The 21,806-nt window shown below is 38.3% G+C and overlaps 1 long non-coding RNA gene across 1 annotated transcript in view; it reads right to left on the bottom strand.

Moving 5' to 3' along the window:
* The window catches only part of LOC147759479 (uncharacterized), a 28,302-nt gene extending 8,906 nt beyond the window's left edge, over nucleotides 1–19,396 (bottom strand). Inside the window, exons 1-2 of the long non-coding RNA XR_015331515.1 lie at nucleotides 19,000–19,396; nucleotides 15,163–15,273 (exon numbers count right to left, since the gene is read on the bottom strand). This is a non-coding gene — a long non-coding RNA (uncharacterized LOC147759479). The remainder of the gene's footprint in view (nucleotides 1–15,162; nucleotides 15,274–18,999) is intronic.
* Between the last annotated feature and the right edge of the window lie 2,410 nt (nucleotides 19,397–21,806).

Here is a 21,806-nt window from a genome sequence, read left to right on the forward strand (position 1 = left end):
TCCGTTCACCTGTAACAGCGTGTGCATCGCATATCGATTTTATCCTTTTTTTCTCCACATGTTTATACATTCAAAGGTTGAATTTAAACCGTCTACGCTTTTATGTAGATCAACTAAAGATAAGGGTTATTCACCGTCTGAGGTATATAGAATCTACCTTTAAAGGAAAAGACCAAGAGACACAAAGTAGGTTGCTTTTCGAAACGTGTTCGAAAATGTGACTGTTTTATAACTGACTACCGGTTCCCAACACTCTGTATATACATGTACGAGCCGAATTAGGGTTTGTGTGGGTGCTTGGCAGGGGGGGGGGGGGGGGGGAGAGGGAGGGGGTGTCAGGAGATTCAATTGCAATCTATCCAGTAAATTAATAATAACAATTATGAATCATTTGTTCGTGATCTGGTCTTGGCTCATGTCTCGTCACACTGGACTGTAGAACCGATGTGACAGGAATAGTTTGTACAGGTGACATTCGTCTCATATACTACATGTAACCCCGATACTCCAACTAACCCTAACCTGTACTAATCATATGGGAGCCAGGACTTCCATTCCTTGGCCTACCATTCCTGTCACACCGGCTTGAAAAAACGAATACGCTGAAAAAGTATATTTCGAAAACCACTTGTATGAAGCTTGCCTGAAGTTTATAGCTGTATAAAGCTTTTACAGCAGATGAAACACCATGGGTACCATTTCTAATACATAACTCTGTATACATTGTAACGTTCTGAATGGATGAACTATTAGCTTATATGTACAAAATGTGACGTAAATGACTCCCGACAAGTCTACGTTGAATATGGAGTCACGTTTCATATATATTACATTCTATGTGTAAGTAAGTGTGTGAGTCCCTGTGTTTGTAAATTTCTGTGCCTGATTCTCTGCCCGTCTGCATGCCTTTCTATCCGTATGCCTTTCTATCTGTTTGCGGAACATTTGTATCTTTTTGTCTAATTGGATTCGCTGTTAATGTCACTGTCAAGGATTTGTAGGTACATGTTAAATGATTGCGAATGTTTAGTACAGATCTCCACATAATGGACCCAGCGCTCCGAATGACACGAAAAAAGGAGCCTCGAAAATGGTTCAGTGAGCACCGAGAATGTGGAAGATTAGCTAAAAGTCAATTACAAAATGTGTTTTTCTGTGACGGCATACGCTGACAGCAGGTGCGACAATGAAGTGTCGGGTATATCGCCCGTCACGCTGCAATACCTGTATAGAAGGCAGAGGAGTGTGAAATTGATTGAGGTTATGTGAAACCCTGCTGTCACACTACGCCAGCTCTCGCGGTTCACTCCGTTAAGTACATGTATTAGGGGATAGGGAGTGTTGGGGGAATGGGGGGGGGGGGGGGGTTGCTCGATGAGCTGAAGAAGTAACTGACCCGTGCCTGTTGACAATACCTTTCATGAAGAGTTTTTATGATACTTTAAAAATTTTTGGTATATTTCATTCAGAAATTGTTCTATCTCTTCGTTCATATTTATTTATCTGTCTTCTGATACACCGTATGTTAAGGCATCATAAATCCTCCTCAGTATTAGCAAGAATTAGGTTTAATAAAGAAGAAGAGAAAAAACATGTCCCAGACAAAAATCATTTACCCTCTCCCTATTCTTTCCCCCGCCTTATTGCAAAGTACAACATCTCTAATCATAAAACTTGCCAACTTCAACCCTAAGTGCAGGCGTGCTTGTACCCTGTATATTTGAGCACCCAACCCCAACCTCGCCTCACCCCCGCCGTTCAGCATATAACTACAGAAATGAGTGAAGTTATGCGGAAACACGGCAAGATTCGAGGCCTTTAACTTGTTGACCAGCGGTCACTTTGTTGCCTATGTGACCAGCATCATGGTCACATGAACAGGCATGTGGAACTATTTAACCCTGGATTTAAGATCCGATAAAGATGTTCACCTATCCAGTAAAATATAAGGCAAAAAAAACGATCCTTTGATGTATTTGTCGATTTATTTCTGCTGCATTTGTAGTCGAATATTTTGTTTATATCTCTATCTCGAGCGAAAAATCGTGCAGGGCAAGGGAAAAGAATGTACATTAATACCCTGCAAGTGTACACTATATGTGTGTGTGTGTTTGTTGGGCTTGTGGGCTAGTGGCAGTGTTTGTGCATAGATATACGAATTGGTATTTTTCTGTAAAGGAGGGTTTCAATCACACAGATTTTTTTTTATTTTATCGTCTTAATTCTACAGGTATAAGCCTCCGCTTCTTGCAATTTCTATCACGGACACACATCTGCGTAAATGTCATGTTTAATTTACATTACACAATTTCAGGGAATCATACATCTTGTCTAGGAATAATTACCTTGGCAACACAGATAACATGTTCTAGTCCAATTCCCACGGTGTCATCCAAAAAGTGTATTTAATTGTTAACGCAATGACATAAATCACATTAAGCAAGGCATGCAAAGATGCTCAGACTAATCGCATAACATTTTGGCACAAACATCACAAGGATGGGTTCGAATATCGTTGGTCAATGGCTTTGCAGTACCTGATGGTATTGAAAGCAGAATTGCCATGCAAAGAGATTTAAAGATATTTATTTTATTTAAACATCCCGGTTCGCCAAAGAAATAGATTCTTTTAAATTAAAGTGTTTGTTTTTTCGTTTTATCTTCTTCCTGAATGCCAATCTTGATTATACAATTTAATAAATGATTTCAGGTTGCAATTCCTGGAAATTTCAATTGATCTGATCTAATAGAATTAAAGAACCGTGCCAGCGTCCCGGTCCTGATTAAGAAAAAAACCTAAAACCAACTGCCCAGATCAAAACAATGTAGAACATCTTGAGATGACCAATTACCTATTGGGAGCACTCCCTTTCTAGATAGATGTATTTGATAAGGTGTCGTGAGCCAAGCATTACAGAAAGCGTGCACCTCCGATAGTTTTTATGGATGTCGGGAAAAAACAAGGGATTAGTAATGACATTACAAGTATCCAGCCTTAGGAATCTCCCCCAATAAGCTGTATCAATGCAGTATCAACGGAGAAAACAGATAGCACATGTAATAACACGTGGTTTGTGTTGCCGCGAAATCTCGGCGATCGCGAGAGCGCGTGCTGCGCAATGGGTTGCCCCTTTTTCGATAACGAGGACCAGGCATCTCGGAGTATTTTAAGCAATTTTGAAGGAAGTAAAATAGTCCTACCCATTTTTGTAAATTTTGCAAAATTGAAATAAATTTAAAAGGCCATCGAGGAAATTTTGGTATGTGAACTTCAATTTCTGTTTGATACGTTTGTTCAATTTCACGATTATTGTATGTTTCCATTTCCTCTTTTCTACTTATACTGCAAAGCAAAACCCATATACCTCTAAAGGAAATGTTGTATCACTAGATCATTTACATTTACCGGTATCTCTGCAGACTTTTGAAATAAAAAGCATTATTTAGATGAAGGTGTCATAAGTCCTTCGTGCGAAACATTTTCCCCCAGTATACAGCACAATGAAACTTGTTTTAACTGAACAGTTATAGTTTTTCTACTCATTTCACAGTTTCTGGAAAGACAGAACTTGAACACGAACCATTTATTAGATTATATTGGGAAATCATTTCGGAATTAAGATGCTCCGTATATGAAGCTTTATAGTTGACAACTACATTTACCCCGTGCCACACGCTTTCTTACTCTTTCTTAACTCATCCTATTAACCAACAATAAAATTGTCCTTTGAAAGTACTTGTAAAAATGGACGCTGCCTTACCGACCTGACTCCTCTCTCTCTCTCTCTCTCTCTCTCTCGTACAATGTAAGTTACAATACATAAAGTATTTGTTATATGGGATTTAATAGGACATATTAGTTATCTTGTTATTCTCAACAGAGCAAAATCTGCAAATCTGAAGAGAATGTGTCGCATAAATGCAGGTGTGGATCTTGTGATGCTATTCGCAGACGGGCGCTTGCTTAATTTGTCACGACCAATCAAACGAAAATAAAGAGCACAGTGATGCTTCTTTTACACTACAAGAACAGCGTTGTATTCTTTGAGCAGAAAAAATCAGTGGCCACTTAAAAATAGGAATCGGTACCGCTGGTTTTATTTTGCTCTACAAGCCAAACAGGTTCAGCTGACAACGCGACAAGTTGAACACTCCGATGAAGCTAAACTTAGTAAAGATCACAGCGGGCGTAGCTCCCCAACTGCAGGTGGCGCATTCCACCGGCATCAGAACTCGCTGAGTAAACGGTGCAGTATCCCGTTCGACACACCTGAGGCTAAAAGACGCGGTTGTTTTTACTACCACTGCTGCCAGTCACCCCAGCACTGTTATGTTTTGTTAATCAGACACGATTTCCAAACGACTGTAGGGCATTAGTTTCACCTAAATGCCACACCGCCCTGAACGTCAGTGTAGAGAGACGTTTTTTTTAAAGACGTTCGTGTTATTTTCCGTCCAAAAATATCTTGTTTATCCCGTCATCCCAGTGCAAAACTATCGCCATTTTTTCAACCACTGAAACAACGTAAACAGTTACCTAAAAATAACCGGAAACCAAATAATAAACGAACCGGAACCACTCATAAATATTCCATGTCAAGGCTCTCAGACAGCAATAAACAATATGACTGGTCTAGGCAGAAGTAGCACCTATTTTCCAGTTTAGGAAAGGAATATACCAATGATATAGTGCAGATGGCTACAGGCATTTGGTGCTGACTTCATATATTCACACGATTAAGTGCACCTGGGTGGATTGACGTACAGTATGTGTCCTTTAAATGATTTGAAAATGGACACCATCATTCTTACTTGGAAAATTCTGTTAAGTTTTACAGTTGTTCAAATTTGGTCGTCTTATGATGCCATATAAACCTGAATCGGTGTAGGTATATTCGTGTGCCTGTAATTGTTTAATAAAATCGTTGACCTATTTGTAATTATATATAATTGAACGCACCATTCTGAACATGATAGTTATGAGTAATTGTCTGGGGACACGTAATAACATGTGATCGCACCTGTCGTTACGCACTTAAAACAGGAAAAAAAAACTAATAACAAACAGCAAGAGGAAGGTGCACCGATTGTAAGATAAATGTTATCAAATGCAGAGCCAGTGAATCATGACCAGGCTGCCTTGTCTTCGACCGATACCATCAAAAAACAAACAGACACAACAACAAAAGTACTATTCCCATCCTCACGATTTAATTAATGTTGTTGTTCAATAAAATACCACCAAAGAACCAACAAAAACGCCAAACAGAAGGAGCGGACCCATCCTTAAAATTTAATTGCCTGTGTCATTTAATGAGAAGCTGACAAAATGGGAACATAGTTGTCAAACAAAGATGCGGTTTCCTTCCTCGTGCTCAAATTGATGTTTTTCTTTCAAGAAATGTCACCAAAATACGACAACACCCCCGTCTCCGGATCACTACTGAGCCCATCGTTAAAATGTAACAGGTGTCTTCTGAATAAAAAGTCAACAAAACTCGATACGCTTGCTTTCTTTGAAAACGAGAAGACAAATTAATAAGGCAATGTGAGATGTTGTACAATCCCCCGCCGAATTTGTTTTTAATTTTCGTGTTTGACATAGTTTAGAATTATTCCTCGAACACACAATTCATACTGCCAATCATCCTGCCCCCCAACACGCAAATTGTAAATTCGATCTCTAGTAATGTTTCTTTGTTAAAAATGTGGTAAAACATGTAATCTTGACTTACTTTCTGTTATACTATTATACCGGCATTTTATTTTAAGAACGCACTCGACGATTGAAAAAATGTAATCAGAGAAATATATCGTAATAACGTAATCACGTACTTGTCCCTGCATTATTTTTCTGCAGTGCGCATCCTTTTCTGTCTTTTTTTTCTTTTTTTTTATTTGATGCTATATGCACGAATGCGGTTCAATGCAGCGGCATTGAAACATTGCAAACAAGCAGTGTTAATTTTGTTTCTCCTAGCGTGCACTTATCCCCTGCTATAAAATTTCTGAACGTGTGCAAACAACATTAAAAAGCCTAGGAAGGTTAAATCAACGTAATTAATGCTAGTCGTAATGAGTCAACACATATTAACTGTATTACGTCTTGCCTTGTTAGCCACCAAATGATGGTGGTTTCAAATTTTTCTCAGTTGGAAAAACAATCAACAGGCGCCGTGTGTTTCTGTATACTCGGGGCGAATCAACTTTTGAGGAATTTTGCCCACTGATTGAGCTGTTTTTTACGTCTTCAAGTTGACTTGCTGCGGAATCGAATTAGCAACACAAACAATCTCAAGGTCAAAGAAATTAGCACAACGTGTTCGGCAAATCTGAAAAAGTTATTTCAATTATTGTAGCCTTTGAACTATAGTCAATTCACATTAATGAAAATGTGGTAAATCGACTTGTAAGATTAGAAGTATCGCGCTTTCAGTTTTTCGGAAAATATAAAACAGCAATGGGCGTTATTTGGTTATTAGAATGACGGTAAAAACGCACAATTTTTTTTTGTTTCAAGACCTCAGATGAACATTGATTACGAAAAACGTCATGGTTGATTGATGCCTTGAGTGTTCCATGTGCTGAAGTGTTATTTTTGGTCTATATCCACTGGCTACAGTTCAAAATCCAAGTTAAAACTGATGAATTTACTAGTAAATGATGCACAATGATGCATTTGTTAAATAACCATGGATAAGAGTTTTTTTTGTACAACATGATATCAATTGAACTTACATACTCCATTGACCCCCCTGTATATCTACTAGATTTCCTAATGGAAAAACCCTGTTATCAATACAAAACAAATCAGATAATACATGCTAAAGCAAATCAACTGCAGTTTTTTAAAGCAATATCGGAGGAAGTCTCGGAAGATCTTGAGGGGAGTATGATCAAACATTATACACCCTTATCCTAACATCCTCACCCCTCCCATTCTATCCAACCCAAAACCCAGGATTCCCCAAATCGCTCATACGGTTATTTTGACTAACGGAGTAGAAAAATGTAATAACGACGGTTCTCTTTTGCCTGTAATATGCTGAACTTTCGAGGAGGTTGGTAGAGGCAATCTCATTTTTATCGTAAATCAAAAGAGCGCACGCCGCGTGCCTGCCGTTATAAATTGCGAACACAGCGGTAGACGGAACAGGAAGCAATGATACGACCATAACATTTTTGCAATTAAACACCGCCTAGCAAGACAGTAATTTCTGAAGCGTAAAAAAGTGATATTCATCACCAAACAGCGATAAAAGAAATTATTCAACAGTTTGTCAACGTTATGGCATAATATTTATGGGCGCGGATGTAGGATCGGCGCTTGATTGAAACAATACGCATCGCGGTTTCGTCCCCGTCGTAACAACCGCGGGGACGCATTGCGTTGGTGTGAGAAAAACACGCGATTACAGCGGGTAAGGAAACCGGAATCACGTAAATAAGATCTTGGCAATATATATTTTTTTCTTTTTTTATAATGATCTTTGTAAGAACAACATTTATGTTGGTTTATTTTTTGTTTTTCACGGAGTAACAGGTGCAAATATGTGTTTTTATCTGTAAATAATCGAAGTGATGCACGACACCAATGCTTTGCAAACTGCCCAAGTTTTGTCTGTAAAAACAGGTAGTGATGCAGTTGCAATTTCAATGAATAAAATAGTAGAAAGATATAGCCTTGAGAACGTTTGTCATCCCGTGCACAAATATCTCACGCCTACAGAATTAAGTGATGCTACTTTGCCACAGTCAAACAGCAGGCTGTGCTATTGTACATGCAGTGCACCCAATGCAAGATTAGTGTGAATAATATTCACAAATAGTATCTATGTAATAAAATGTAAAGACAGCTTACAATATGATTCTTATTAAGCCGTTATAATTTACTAAATTGCTCATACACGGTACCTGTAGCACTTAATCGTTGGAAAATATCCACGTGCCACGTGTTCGCATGATGTTAATTTCATCACATTTTTGCTGTATGTATACAATGGATCCATCTTTCATTGCAACATGTTGCAATTTCATTTATTGGACTTTGGTCAAATCCACCTACCACAAACTTAAAAGGAGAACTAGAAAGATTAAAACAGAAACTGCATCTCGCTCCGAGTCTTTGACGACAGAAAAGGTAAGCGTTCAAATCATTGTTGCTTAAAGAGACAATTTGTTTTATTTAAGCAAGAACCCTCAAGTGCGATGTTTCGGTTCTATACCGTGTACTATCTATATATACATCGACATTTCAACTTACAAACCCTAAAAACCGTATACAATGTTGTTTTACGATCACATTTCCAAAAATGGCTTAAGCCAAACAAACTGCAACACACAATCCATGCATTTTATTCTCTCATAAAAATTAAGTTGTCCAATTAGCCTTGTCTAGGAAGTGCAGTCCCCAAACAACAGGCGTTTGACAAGGCTGTATAAATTTGAAAGAAAATTCGTTAATTTTTATATAACAAAAAGTAACGATATGTCTCTTTATTGTAGCACATTAAACCCTTGTAAAGGATTTAACGCTTGCACTAAGTAGCCCAAACGTAACCATAGATATGCCTCTAAATAAGCATTGTCTGGGGGGAGGCAATGGATTCTGTCCGTCACCAGAACAATTTGGTTTCACATTTAACTCTTTGGTTGAGACGCCACATTGAATAAGATAACATCTGAGAGATTGGCTCTGTTTGAATGAAAGGTCTTAATCTATCAATATAGAATACAGGACGACGTCGTTCCAGAGGTCAATTTCAGAACCCCCGAGTTTGAATATCTGAAAGCCAATTTGAACCGTGCATATATACACGTATATCTTGTTATACCACAGATATAGCAACATATGCAATCTGGACTAGTGAGCATATACTCTGATGGTGGAAGTTAGTGTGTGTTCACACTATATAAATTTTAAGAAAAAAATTTCGATTCCAGAGATGCAGGGCCTGTTGCCAATAATTGTCATTGCGGCATTTGACTTAACAAGTGCACTAAAATACGTATTAGGTTTCGGTAGGTGCCTTGATACTTTCACCAACAATAGTGGTTATCATCCGCTGCTTTCAACATTGTTATTTGTGAGCCGTTGATTGCACAGAGCACTTTGTCCAATTAGGCACCATTGGCCCTCGGTAAGCGGGTATCGCCTTCGGTATCCTGGAAAAGGTAACCGATGAAGAGCTGGCATACGGAAGACTGAAACCATGAGAAGTATTGAGCTCATGCAACCAAAATTCCGATTTGACACCAACAGACCTACAGCAAGGCAATTTTGCTCAGAGACTGAACCAGAAAACGACAGCAAAGTGACTGTGGTGGTCTCATTAAGAAAGCGTTTTCCCCTTTTTTCATCACATGAGTATTCTTGTAGGTTAAGGGACAGAATTAACAGGAAAAAATGAAAAGAAAACTTTTTTTTCGCCAATTAGACTTGAGTTAAGCTGTCAAAACCTGGGTTGACACCAATGAGCCTATGGAGAGATAAAATCCTCCTGAGGATGTACCTAGAGAACAAATACAAGAAATAAAAATATTTTTAGAAATAGTCAGGTGGTTGTTATGGAAGCAGTTGTTTTAGTCAATGGCTAATGGCTGTTCGGGGAAAAATAAAGAAAAAATTATTTACGAATCAAAGAAATCTTTGCGCGTGTCATTAGTACCCCACGGGGACAAGTACATAAAGCACGAGTTGTTTTTCTCAATTCAAAGATTTACTGCCTGCATTCTAAAAGCGTTTCCGTGTTATGAAATAACGCAAATTGCATAAACTACAAACTTTCCCAAAACCTTTTCATGGACACAAAACATAGTACCTAAATTTAAAAGAATTCCAAATACACAAAGTTGAACTCAGTTCAACTGTTGGGAATCTTCAAGCAAAGGGGAGACGGAATTTCCAGTAGGTGCATTGAAAGGGTCGTAACGAGTACATTGAAAATAATCAGTGAAGTAAATCACCTAGATATTGATCTATTAATACACGCGTTTATTGCAGCGTGACTGGCATTCACAAGGAGGCCCTTTGATATTTGTATATTAATACTTTTTTAAATAAACACGTACCTCATTTTAAGAGAGAGAAGGTATAGGAGGAAGATATTCCTTTTTTTACTTAAACACATGTTATGTGATGTGATGCATAAAATGAGTGTAGACTAGGGTATTATTATTATTATTATTATTATTATTATTATTATTATTATTATTCATCCCTGTTATTAATTCGGGACCGATAGATATATCATAGAGAGATGGACAATGGATACTTTAGTAATTTTTCGCTACAGTTCATTCAGTAATTACAAAACACAAAGGTAGGTGTCAAAGTGTGTATAACTGCATTTTTCCGAACATATCCGACCGGTCATGGGACATTTTTCGGTATGACATTGACATCGGCTCACACGGTGACATGTCTATGGCAAATTGCTGTGACAGAATCGCCGTTGGAACCATAACCGCGTGGCGAGCGTGGTATGTGGCAACTCCAAACACTACAAGCTCCCCATTTGTAAGGTGCTTAAAGTCACGCTAGCGTTCTAACGAATAATACAATGAATACTCGCCAATGTTTTCCACTTCAGCAATATTACGTTTGTACATCTGGCTTACATACTTTCTTAATTTGGAAAGGCGATAAGCTTTATCAGAAGGGAAATTGTATCTCGTGTTGGTCTGTCAAGCAATACATGCGCTCCTTAGCCCCCTGCGTAGCAATTAGCACAAGGACAAAACACCCGAATTTTGGGTGGGAAACATTCCAATAAAGCACAGTGTCATTGCATCCTGGGATTTTTAAGTTGACACTCACTGTCCATAACTGTGTAAACACCAAAAGATGCGTAAAATACAGAAGACCTTATCTTTAAGATTCTCGTGCTTATGTGGACAACTGAACCTCAGAAAAATACAATTGAGTAAGCTGAACGTAATTGGCACATAACATCACCGACACGTTCACATGTGTTCATGTTCGATAAAAACATCGCGTTTGTACTAACCGACGCATAGCACCGGTTTCTGACATTCATTGGATCCATTAAAGCTTGCAATTATAAGTAACAGAGTAGCAGTAACACCTGTTATGGAAACATGTGGACGTCAATAGAAATTGACCTTGGCCTTCATTGCAGGAATTTGCAAAGGTATTTGTAATGAACCAAAAGGGAAAAAAGAAGACACGGTTAAAAATGCAGGATTTGATGACTGGTGCTGAAAGTTATGGTGAAAGGAGTCACCATTACAAAAGAAAGAGACGCAGGTTTGAAAAAATAGGAGGTAATACAAGAAAAAACGAAATTAATAATAATAAAAAAACAAATAAGAAAACATCAGCTTGCTTGCCATTTCTACATGATTGAACATCATAGGCCATTTCTCTCTTTGAACATATCTCAACAAAGTATGCAGTAAGTGGCAGCAGTGTTTTAGAATCTAATTGAAACGTCAAAAGCATTCCGATTGCCCTGCCAAATGGTTCAATTTAAAAACGTAATGGTTCTGACCAAATGTACGCCTCAGACCTAAGTACAGTTTACACGGAGAAAGTACCAGGACTGTTCGATTAAAAAAATTGCCAGCCGGTCAACAAGTCAATTTGAATGCCTTGAATGTATGTAGTTTCTCTGTTCACACTGGATTATGACCAAGATTATATGTTGCGCCTTAGTTATTAAGATGCCTACTGGACGAACTGGTCATTTGATGACGCGAGTGAGATGGACTTTCGGTCTTAAATCGCCCTAGTCTGCACATTCCTCAAGACTGGTACAAACTGCCAGAAAGAAGCAATTACCTGTGGCCCACTCTGCGTTCAATCAGAACCTTATTTAGCTGCCACAAAACCAGTGAAGCGTTAATTGTTTAAAAAACAACATGTGTTTAAACTTGAGATTGCCCATGTGCAAGTAACGGGGGGAGATTGACAGGTGATCGCGACGCAAAAGAACAATTTAATTGTTTTGTCTTTCCCTTTTTCAGAAGTGTGGACCCGAAGGGCTTGGACAAAAGAGTTTATGGCCTGCCTTTGTAAAATGGTTTAATAATGAAAAATATCGTCTTATAGTATATAACATGAAATTAAGAACATGCCACTCGGCATTCAAAGATACAACTCCAGGAATTCACATACGTACGAACTTCAGCCTAAATTACAAAACGCTCTGGCAACAGAAGCGTTGTCCACAACGGGCCATTTTTTTTTATAAAACCTGTAAAGAAACATGACTGTCTATCATACGTATTCTAAATGAGCTATAAATATTTTAATCAGCAATTTTCGCTTGTTTTCAGATACGCATCATATTGTTTTTTAAGAAAGAACATTTGCTGATTCTTATGATTGTAGATACTGTGTCTCTTGCCATTGAATTATAAGGAGTATAGATCGCTTTCTTAATGGACCACGGGGGTCTCCGACTCGGTCTGACGTCAGCTTTTGATAGTAACTTATCCTATAACTTATACTTTAGGTGAAATACAGATGACCAGCAGGGGGGTGGTAAACGAGAAAACCGTACGAGGAATGTGATATATATCTTAACATTGCGCCACATGGATGCAATACACATGGAAGTCATTGGATCAGTAGAGGGATACTAATTACGTTTGTCATATAAATACAAAAAGCCATCCATTCTGTACTGACTACCACAAAGAATAAACAGGAAAAAGCGACTGATACGCGGTGTTACATACCGGAAAGTTCATTCACATTGCAATGGTTGCCATTGCGCCCCCTCAAGTGTGACCCATGCAATGACACATGTGAAATAAAAAACATAGACGTAAACGGGAGCCAGGATGAGGGGGGGGGGGGGGGTCTTTGCACCCCACGTTTTTCAACCACGTCAGTAATAAGTACAAGTATCCCGCGTTCTTCTATATGCGGCGCGGTGCTTTTTTTGTTCTAACGTTCACAAGTGTCGGATGTATTTATGCATGTGTTCAACCTCTGTCTATCTTTTGATATATACTTATTGATTTTATCCCTTCTTTTCACTCACTGTTGTATCTACAGTATATTGCCTGGTTCTAAATGCCCCCCCCCCCCGTCCCCCCACACACAATGTGCTTTTTACGCCCCTGTTATATCTGTTTATTTGATAGTATACGATTTCAAGGAGCTTTCAAGTCTTAGTTGCAGACGACATTAAAACCAATCTACTTGTTTACGACAATCTTGTTGTCCAGTATGGTATGTTAGTCACAGTTGTAAATGTGATCAAGACGGCGACCCTTAAAGGGATAATAACTCTTCGTTTCGGCTGAAAAATGAATTATTCTGGAATAAACAGCAATTTTCCCATACTTACCAATGGTTAATGAATCCATTTTTACATTCAAAATTAGTCCCTGGTTTTTTTCTAAAAAGTTTGTTTTTTTTTGTTAAAATCTCTTAAGAGATTTTAACAGAGTATGGCCATCAATGGAGGTCACGTGGTCTAAAGACAAGCTCAGATATCAGAACTATAGCTATAACTGCCATTTTTGTGGTAAAACAGAATATATTATATTTCTATGAGTTATTCACAATGTTTTTATTCTGAAATATAGATCTCATACGAAGAGTTATTATCCCTTTAATTCCTTGACGCAGTCGAAATCGGCTAATCATTAAATTTCAATTCTGAACATGATAAAGTAGTTTAAATCGATACGGCAGAGTGGCCCCGCGTTCTTCTATATCCTCACTCCAGCAAAAAGATATTGCTTATAAATAAAATTTATCCAATTTTGCTAAAGCTCGGTACTGTGGTTTTCTCATAGCGGTAATTCAATATCCATCATGAGTCCCCTAGATATCATTTGATTATGGTTTTTAATTCAGTTTATCCTTTTTTAAAAAGGTAATAGTGATAACTGCCATGTGTTTTCATTGCATGCCCGTGGTTGTTTTTTTTTTCTCATTTAGCCAGACGGGTCACCTTGCACATTGTTTCATAATCTTAATGTCACTGATTTCATTTTTGCATGGCAAATACAATCATTCTTTATTATATGGTGTCTAGACATACTGATGCAGTTCTTGGAAACAGAGGAATGTACCACAAAGGAATTTCCTCACTTATCGCACGAAAAAAAAACCATCCAATATTCATTCAGTCTGCTGATAAATGTAATGTTGTATATCAGGAAATATTATCGGAGATGGAAGCCTGGATATCTTTTCGTTGGACTTAAGATAAAAAGACTACTTCATGGTGTAGAGTACATGGCTGCATTGCTGTTGTATTTAGAACATGATGCAATTATGATTTCAATTAGATCATACACCCCTATCAAAGAATGTTTACTATTTCACAATTAAAGGAATCACAAATCTGGAAATACTATTATCATCAAACGGGAGATAACTTTTTCGTCTCTTTTATTAAAAACATGTCCATGCGACTACTTTTGGCAGAAACAAAACACATTTCCTGTTGAAATAGCGCCGTCACAATTAACACACAGAAAAATGATAGCGAAAGTATCCTTTTTTTCAAAGATTCGTGCATTTGATGTATTTTGAGGGTTCATTTAAGTAACGAGTCTAGTCGTTTACTTGATGTTTCTCTTTTAACGAGAGCTTTAAAACGTTGAACGGAAACCAATGTTTTGAATCACGTAAAGCATTGCCGGCAATGATTGCAGAAATTGTCAGGAATCCGTCAAGCTCTCAGCTCATTACTTCACTTTAAAGGAATGTATCAAAAGAACGAGATCGGTGAGCACAGACACTTAAGATATCAAAGAGATTGATATTAATGGGCTGATTAGGTTCTCAACACGATATCTGTAGATACCGGAAGCCGACTACAGCGGTAACGCATGCGTGCACAGAGAAGGTATGAACTTAGTGGGATAATATAGTGAAGTTTAGCAGTTGTCATAATTTAATTATTCAGTATCTATCTTTTCTATTATTTCCGTTTTATATATTTTGTTTATCCACTCTGTAGAAGAAAGAGATACACGTTCATGTATACAGCCACGATCTGTTTACGTTCTTAGCTGATCTTATATTAGCCCCCCCCCCCTCCAAAAAAAAGGGGGGGCTCATCAACCACTCGTGAATGGGTAAATGTCAGTGGAGAGGGTCAGTGAGCAAGGTCAACAGAAACACGGCCGCGGGCCTGCCAGTCCCGCCACAAACGAGTTATGTTAACTTACCGCAGCTGCGTGGTTTGGGTTCTTTGCCTTGTTTACAACTGCCAGGCGTGTTTGAGGGGTCGTAAACGTATGGAGACTGCCATCTGCCTGCCAGCATTTCCACAACTCTCACTGGGAATTAGAAAAAAATGTCTGTTTTGGATTGTTACTTGCGCTTTGTTGGGAAGAGGTATATACACGCACGCTGAAAGATTAAAGCGTGAATGTTCTCTCTGGTCCACTCAAACGTTCGGTCATTCATCAATATCGATAGATCGTTTAGTTGATTCTTAAACAGTTCAAAACCGCTGTTTACAAGTTTACAAGTTTTTTGTGATAAAATATTAATAATACAAGTGTCCGTCTTTAACAGTAACCATGAAAAGATAGGAATATGAATAAGAATTATCCGGTTGCCGTGATCTATCAACAGTGTGAAAAGAAAAAAAATACGTGAAAGATTATTAAGAAAAAGAAATTAATTTTTTTGCTATTTCATTTAGGTATTTAAGTATTTATATAGATATATTTATTTATCTTTTGTTGTTTGTTTGTTTATGTATCCGTTCATTCATTCATTCATTCATTCATTCATTCATTCTTTCATTTAGCAACCTCTTGAATGTACACGTGTCTATTGAAAGGGTTTTAATTTGGTCAATTGTCTGCAATTCTGTGACTCAACAGGTGTCTATAACGAGCGCAGTTGGGTCTATATAAGCGTCTATTTAGGTATCTGCTAAAGCAATTGCATCGCTGTCTATTAATTTGTCGAACAAAACGGTGTTCTGGGGTACCGATACGTAACATGTTATTGTCCAAATTGAATCAAAGTTTGTTAAATAGAATTTGCCTTTTCTAAATTACATTCTATTTTCTCCGATCTTTAAATAGATACCACTTATAAAAAGTTTGCGCACATGTGTAGCTCCGAGATTACATTGGTTTATTTCAATATTGCTGACATTACGGTTCCATTAGATGAAATTAAAAAGACGGACTGGTTTGAAAAAACATTTTCATAAAATGGAGCAGTTTAATGAACGTTTCAATACTTGCTACCTTCTTTTTCCGGGAAGAGGCGAGGCCAAATCTGCCATTTTGTTTTGAAAAGGGGAAGGGGGAGAGGGGCTACACCATACTGGTTTGATAAGAAAAGCCATGTTGCCATGAAGAGTCAATTTTGAACATAACACGCTAACAGCTTGATCAGAAAACCTCTTGTCTTGGTGTGGAATCAGTTTTGAAACTAGGGGTTGACTCTTTTTGTCAGCCAATCGCCGCACAGGTACATGTAGCAACTGTTGTCGTAAGGCAAACTTTAAGCTGTTACAGTTTGCCTCAAATTCGCTTTCTTATCGCAATATTTAAGGATCACGAGCCGCCAGAGTTAATTTGTTACCGAACTTGTAACACATGTAATAACATTATTCTCTCCGCATGTTATTGATGTGGCCCAGCTGGTTATGGAGTGAGATATATCCGCTCCGCTTGACGCTTTTCAAAGTGAAAAAAAAAAAGAAAATACCAGTTGAAACCTAGGCGGTAGAAATTGCTCTACCTACACTGCTGTTACATTTATGGTACTAGCTTTAATAACATACTAACCTAGGTATGCGAATCTGTAGATTTATCATACCATACTACTGACTGTAAGAACTTCCACCAGCTACCGGCGAGAAATATACCAAGAAACTATTATGGAGATGCGTGACATGCAATACATACCTACGATCCTAAACGGAAAAGAAAAAGATCAAAGAAAATTAAGACTAGCGATACTGTTGTACTAATGTAATTCATTTCCTTTCTCTCTTTTTTCTATTATCATTATTATGCTTTTTTCGTTGATGATTTTCATTACAAAATACGACGACAGCAACGATTTAGAGATGAAGATATGAGAAGAAACCTTAAGAACGGAGTTGTAATCAAATGAAACAATTTCCCCGCCAAGTGTTATCGACGGTTCAAGTGCATTCCAAGTGCTTTTATTTCCTCAGCCAAGATGTTCTCCTGTGAACGCCAGAAAGAAATATACGTCGAATAATGTGACCAGAAACTAGGACAAAAATCATGCAAGGGGACAACATTGGAGAAGGGGGTGGGGGGTGGGGGTGGGGTGGGGTGGGGGGGGGGGGGGTCACACTAGGCAACTAACTACCACCCCCTCAAATCCAGAGGTACCCTATTATCCCTTATCTCCCCAATAAAAATTTTAAAAAGAAAACGTGACACGTCCAAACAAATTCCCCAGTCATGTGCTTTACTAACATGTGCCATGCTCAGGGTATTGAAAAGGGTATCGGACCCATAGTTAAAGGTACATAAGAACCGAGCATCGGTGGAGAGTGGACTCCCAGTAACACTTGTAAACCACTTCTACTAGATTCTTATATGTACTCAAATAAATTCGACATGCCAAGGGATAAACTGAATAGATCACTCGATCAGCCATAAAAGCCCTTTAAAATTTTGGTCGTAAATTTAACCTACTTTCGTGACCTACTTTCCTGCCCCATTGACATACAGCTTAGAATGCCAGCAGAAAAATCTGTTCAAACATCATTTTCGGGTAAAATTAAACAATGCCTTTTGGTAATTCTCTTAGTTATACTACTTGAAACTATATGCTGGCATTTGGTTGGTTTTTGTGACAAAAAATTGAATTTGTATGCATCTTTAATAAATCTGTACACTGCAGTCATAAAAAAGCCTAGAACCCCAGGGTGCTAAAGAGATTATCGAATTCATGGCAAACAGTTATGAAAAACACAGATGGCAAAATGACTAGTTCAAATAATATGCCACCGTATGCAAAGTAGTTGAATAATGTGAGAGAGTTTATTTTACGGAGATTTTTTTTTACAAACCGCCCTGAACAGAAGTTAATTTGGTACGGTTTTTGACTTAACCGAATTCTTTGGCGTCTTTGAAGCTATATGAAGAAAAAACTACAATACTCGAGTGATTACAAAACCAAACGAAGAGTGTTTCTCTCCTGGGCTTGCAATCGGAAGCAATTCTCATGGCTTTGAATTCTTAATATGCAGCGGATTCGTGCAATTTTTCCAGAGTGCTCTGAGAGGTCAATATTGCAAGAAGTGGAAGAAAAATTACCGGTGTGTTTCAGAAGTGGCATGGAATTTTAGAAGGGTGCTTTCAGTGCAGATTTGTACAATTACATTTGCTGTTTTTGTAGTTGAGAAGAGAAGCAACTTACAGGAAGTGACGCGAAAAAATCCACCACGTTCCAAGAAAGCATAGTGAAAGCGCGTGTCGTTGTTATGCAACTGTTGAATTCCTGTGCGTTACAAACAATTCTACTGCGTTAAAACGCTCCGTTCCTGTTTCTGAAAGAATAACTTAAATAAACCATGTCACACAAAAACAAAACGCACTGTTAAGATTGTGAAGTTAAAGACTTGCGTGTAGAGCATGACAAATACCACCAATGCTGGCTTTACGTAACTGTTTATGTAACATCTGCAATGTTTTGGAAACCTGGCATCAAAACGACTAGTGTAAACGGGTGCTATAACATGGTAGTAGCAGGTCCAAAAGCTTTCTCTTTTATTTCCTGAAGGAAAGGGTCTGTGGTGATAATATACTCTTAGCTCTCTTAGAGACCCATAGATTGGGAAACTTTTTTTATCATATCAAAACCGAAACGAATCATTGCTCTCCTTGGCTGTTGTGCTTAATCAACTACATTTTTAAATTAAAATTAGAAACCACCCTTCAAATCCATCCCTCAATCCTCAGTCAGCATGCATGCCCTATATCCTAATATATATGTTTTGGAGATTCTGCACATTCGCAAGCGAAAACAAAAACAAGAAAGGTATATCTGTTTACCGGCAAGGTGGGCAATCGGGCATGTACGTCCTTAAGACTTTTCTCCTTTCATACAGCGTAGGCGTACAATGGCCGGCCGAGAACCCTGCTGCAGCGTCGTGTTTTCTGGTGATTTAAGTCTTAATGGGGTTCCCAGTCAGGAACTATTGCTCTAGGCTTTTACTCAAAAGCACCTTATACTAAATGCAGTAACGTGGCCCGTGGGTCTAATTTGGCCAATTTATCGAATTTCCCGTCACTGCTTTCATGTGCCGGCCTTGGTAACGTGGGCCAGCCGGTGTGCTAGGGTTTTTAGTGAAGGTATTTGGCTTTACGTCAGGAGTTCAGCTCACTCGTTCATTGATCAATTCTTGTGACATCCGGAGAAACAATATGGGTCTATAAGATAACGAGGTCACGTGACATTCCCCCCGAAGGTCATTCGTGCATTTGATTTGGGGTGTGAGAAAACCCGAAATATAGCTGCATAAAGAACGCGCACATAAGGGGCGGAGATTTACAGAGTAACTGGTTTGAATGTACTATATTTGCTGTGAATGGGCATATTGCACTTTCCTATATAAATTGGTCTTCTTGCATCCTTTTTTATCTATAATCTTAAGTCCATATATCAATGAGATGGCACCAGATTCTGTTAAAGGCATTTGGTCACTTAACTACACACTTTGGGTTTCTACCTCAAGGATAACCGTAATAATAACAGTAATACGAGTTAACCAAGGATAACAGTAATACGAGTTTGACACTTTGGCATACATACCTACCCGTATTACATATTACGTATTCACCACAAAAGGCTCAGTTACCCTTTATTGGGTTCTTATGAGTGTGAATCACATGCACGTGACATTTAAAAAGCCCATCGAATACAATGTATAAAAACATCTTATAAAAACTAATCACACGAAAACTGAAACGCCAGTGATTTAGATGCTTTCAACAGAAAGGAAATACGAAATTGGGTTTTTTATAATATTAAGACGGCAATCAATTTTACGATAAATGGCCAATTGGAAGAAATTCGTCAACTGTTTCTAAGCTGCGGTCAGTTCTTTAGACTTTTGGAATGAAAATGCCCCCTAAGTGTAAAACCACACTGTAAATTTAATAAGGCAAAGCCTCAGCTTACTCTAAGCCATGTTGTAATCAACGGTCTCCAAATTGTTATAGTTGCTTGGTCTGCTCGGGTATTTTCTAGTCAATTTGAATTATTTCTCTTTTAGAGATACGCATATTCGACATTCTGTTAACTTTCTTGTCGGCTCCCAGTGAAAACACTTGTTAGATCATGTCAAGCGTGACGTGACTGTTACCTTTGACGATTTACATTATGTGTGAAAACTTGACACACTCAGAATTAAGAAAAAAATAAAACTTGTGGTTGGCATGAAAATGTTACGGACCTAGGATTCTATATTGCACAAACTATGAAAATAACACATCCCATTATGTTTTGTGTATCGTTGGAGATGCAGAAGATGAATTTGTCTAATGATTCATCTGTCGCAAATCCAGCATTTACATTGTTAAGATATATCAAATGCTGATTTATTTCAAAACGCAAAAGATCATGCTAACGCAAGTCCAGTCACAGGCAAGATGTAAGCGAGTCCCCTTTTTCGTACACATCAGATTCAAAGACAATAATTCGTCTACAAATCTGGCAATTTCAGCCGAGAATGCTTCCACAAAACAACGGGACATTGCAGTGAAGACGTCATAGACACGTTTAGAGTGACACATGCCTGCGGCTAGCACTTTTCAGTATAAGGGGAGTCTGCGCGTTCTCGACGTACATGTATTGGCCCGAGACAAGTCCAAACCGTGATAATTATTTCCGGTGATTATTGGATTAACCTTGCTCGGGGAAAACCTTAACGGTTAATCTTTCTAATCAGATCACCAAATTAGTTTGTCCCCTTTCGGAATCTTTCGTTGGATAAAAGTTACCACAACTGACGCGTAAAGTGAATTCAAACGCTTGTCATGCCTGTCAACAATATATATTCTAATCAACTATTTTTGGATGTGTAGACATGATCTAGTTACTTGTACGTCCTTTAGTAATGTCTCCACACGGACACTGTCCTTTTTATGAGGTCGCTTGCCCAGTCATGAATTAGAAAAAAAAAAATTATCAAATGTAATCGTTTCGATCAACTAAGTTTCCTCCAGTTGACCGGCTAATACATGTACACTGTACCAGTGGCCGTATGACCTTGAAATTTCCCCTACCTTGGTGATACAAGTCCGGTCAAAAAGTACACCACAGTTTTCACCTTTACCAAGGACTTACCCTTATCAAATATTTCAATAAGGTAAAATCAATAACCATCTGAGGTCACGTATTAGGGTAGAGGCCGTTCTAGGCTTGGGGTTGTCCTATTTTGAGGGCGCGTAATTGTCCGGTTGAATATTACACAATGACCACTAAGGTCATTGGTATGGAAAACAAGGTGTCCGCAGCATTGATTTTACCAAAGTGTCGTCCAAGTGAACGAATTTTAAGGGCATACGAGTATATTTGATCAGTGAAAAACTGAGTTAACATGGCTAAGATTACAAGGACATAGATGTGAAAGCTAGATAATTAAGATAACCTCATCGGAATGAATATGGCGTCTGGCCGAACAAACCAAAGTATCAGACACCCGCCGAGTTCAGATTTCTACAGATGTATATCTGAAAAGTGGAAAATTGAGATTATTCAACGAAAAAGCCGATTGAGGTCGATACTAAATAAGATAAATAACAAGCAGAGCACTTGTACATTTGAATGGGGTGACATTTAAGGACCCATCACTGAA

The sequence above is a fragment of the Lingula anatina genome, chromosome 10, assembly GCF_051362555.1.
Source record: "Lingula anatina isolate TDL-2025a chromosome 10, LinAna3.0, whole genome shotgun sequence".
Classification (NCBI taxonomy): Eukaryota; Metazoa; Brachiopoda; class Lingulata; order Lingulida; family Lingulidae; genus Lingula; species Lingula anatina.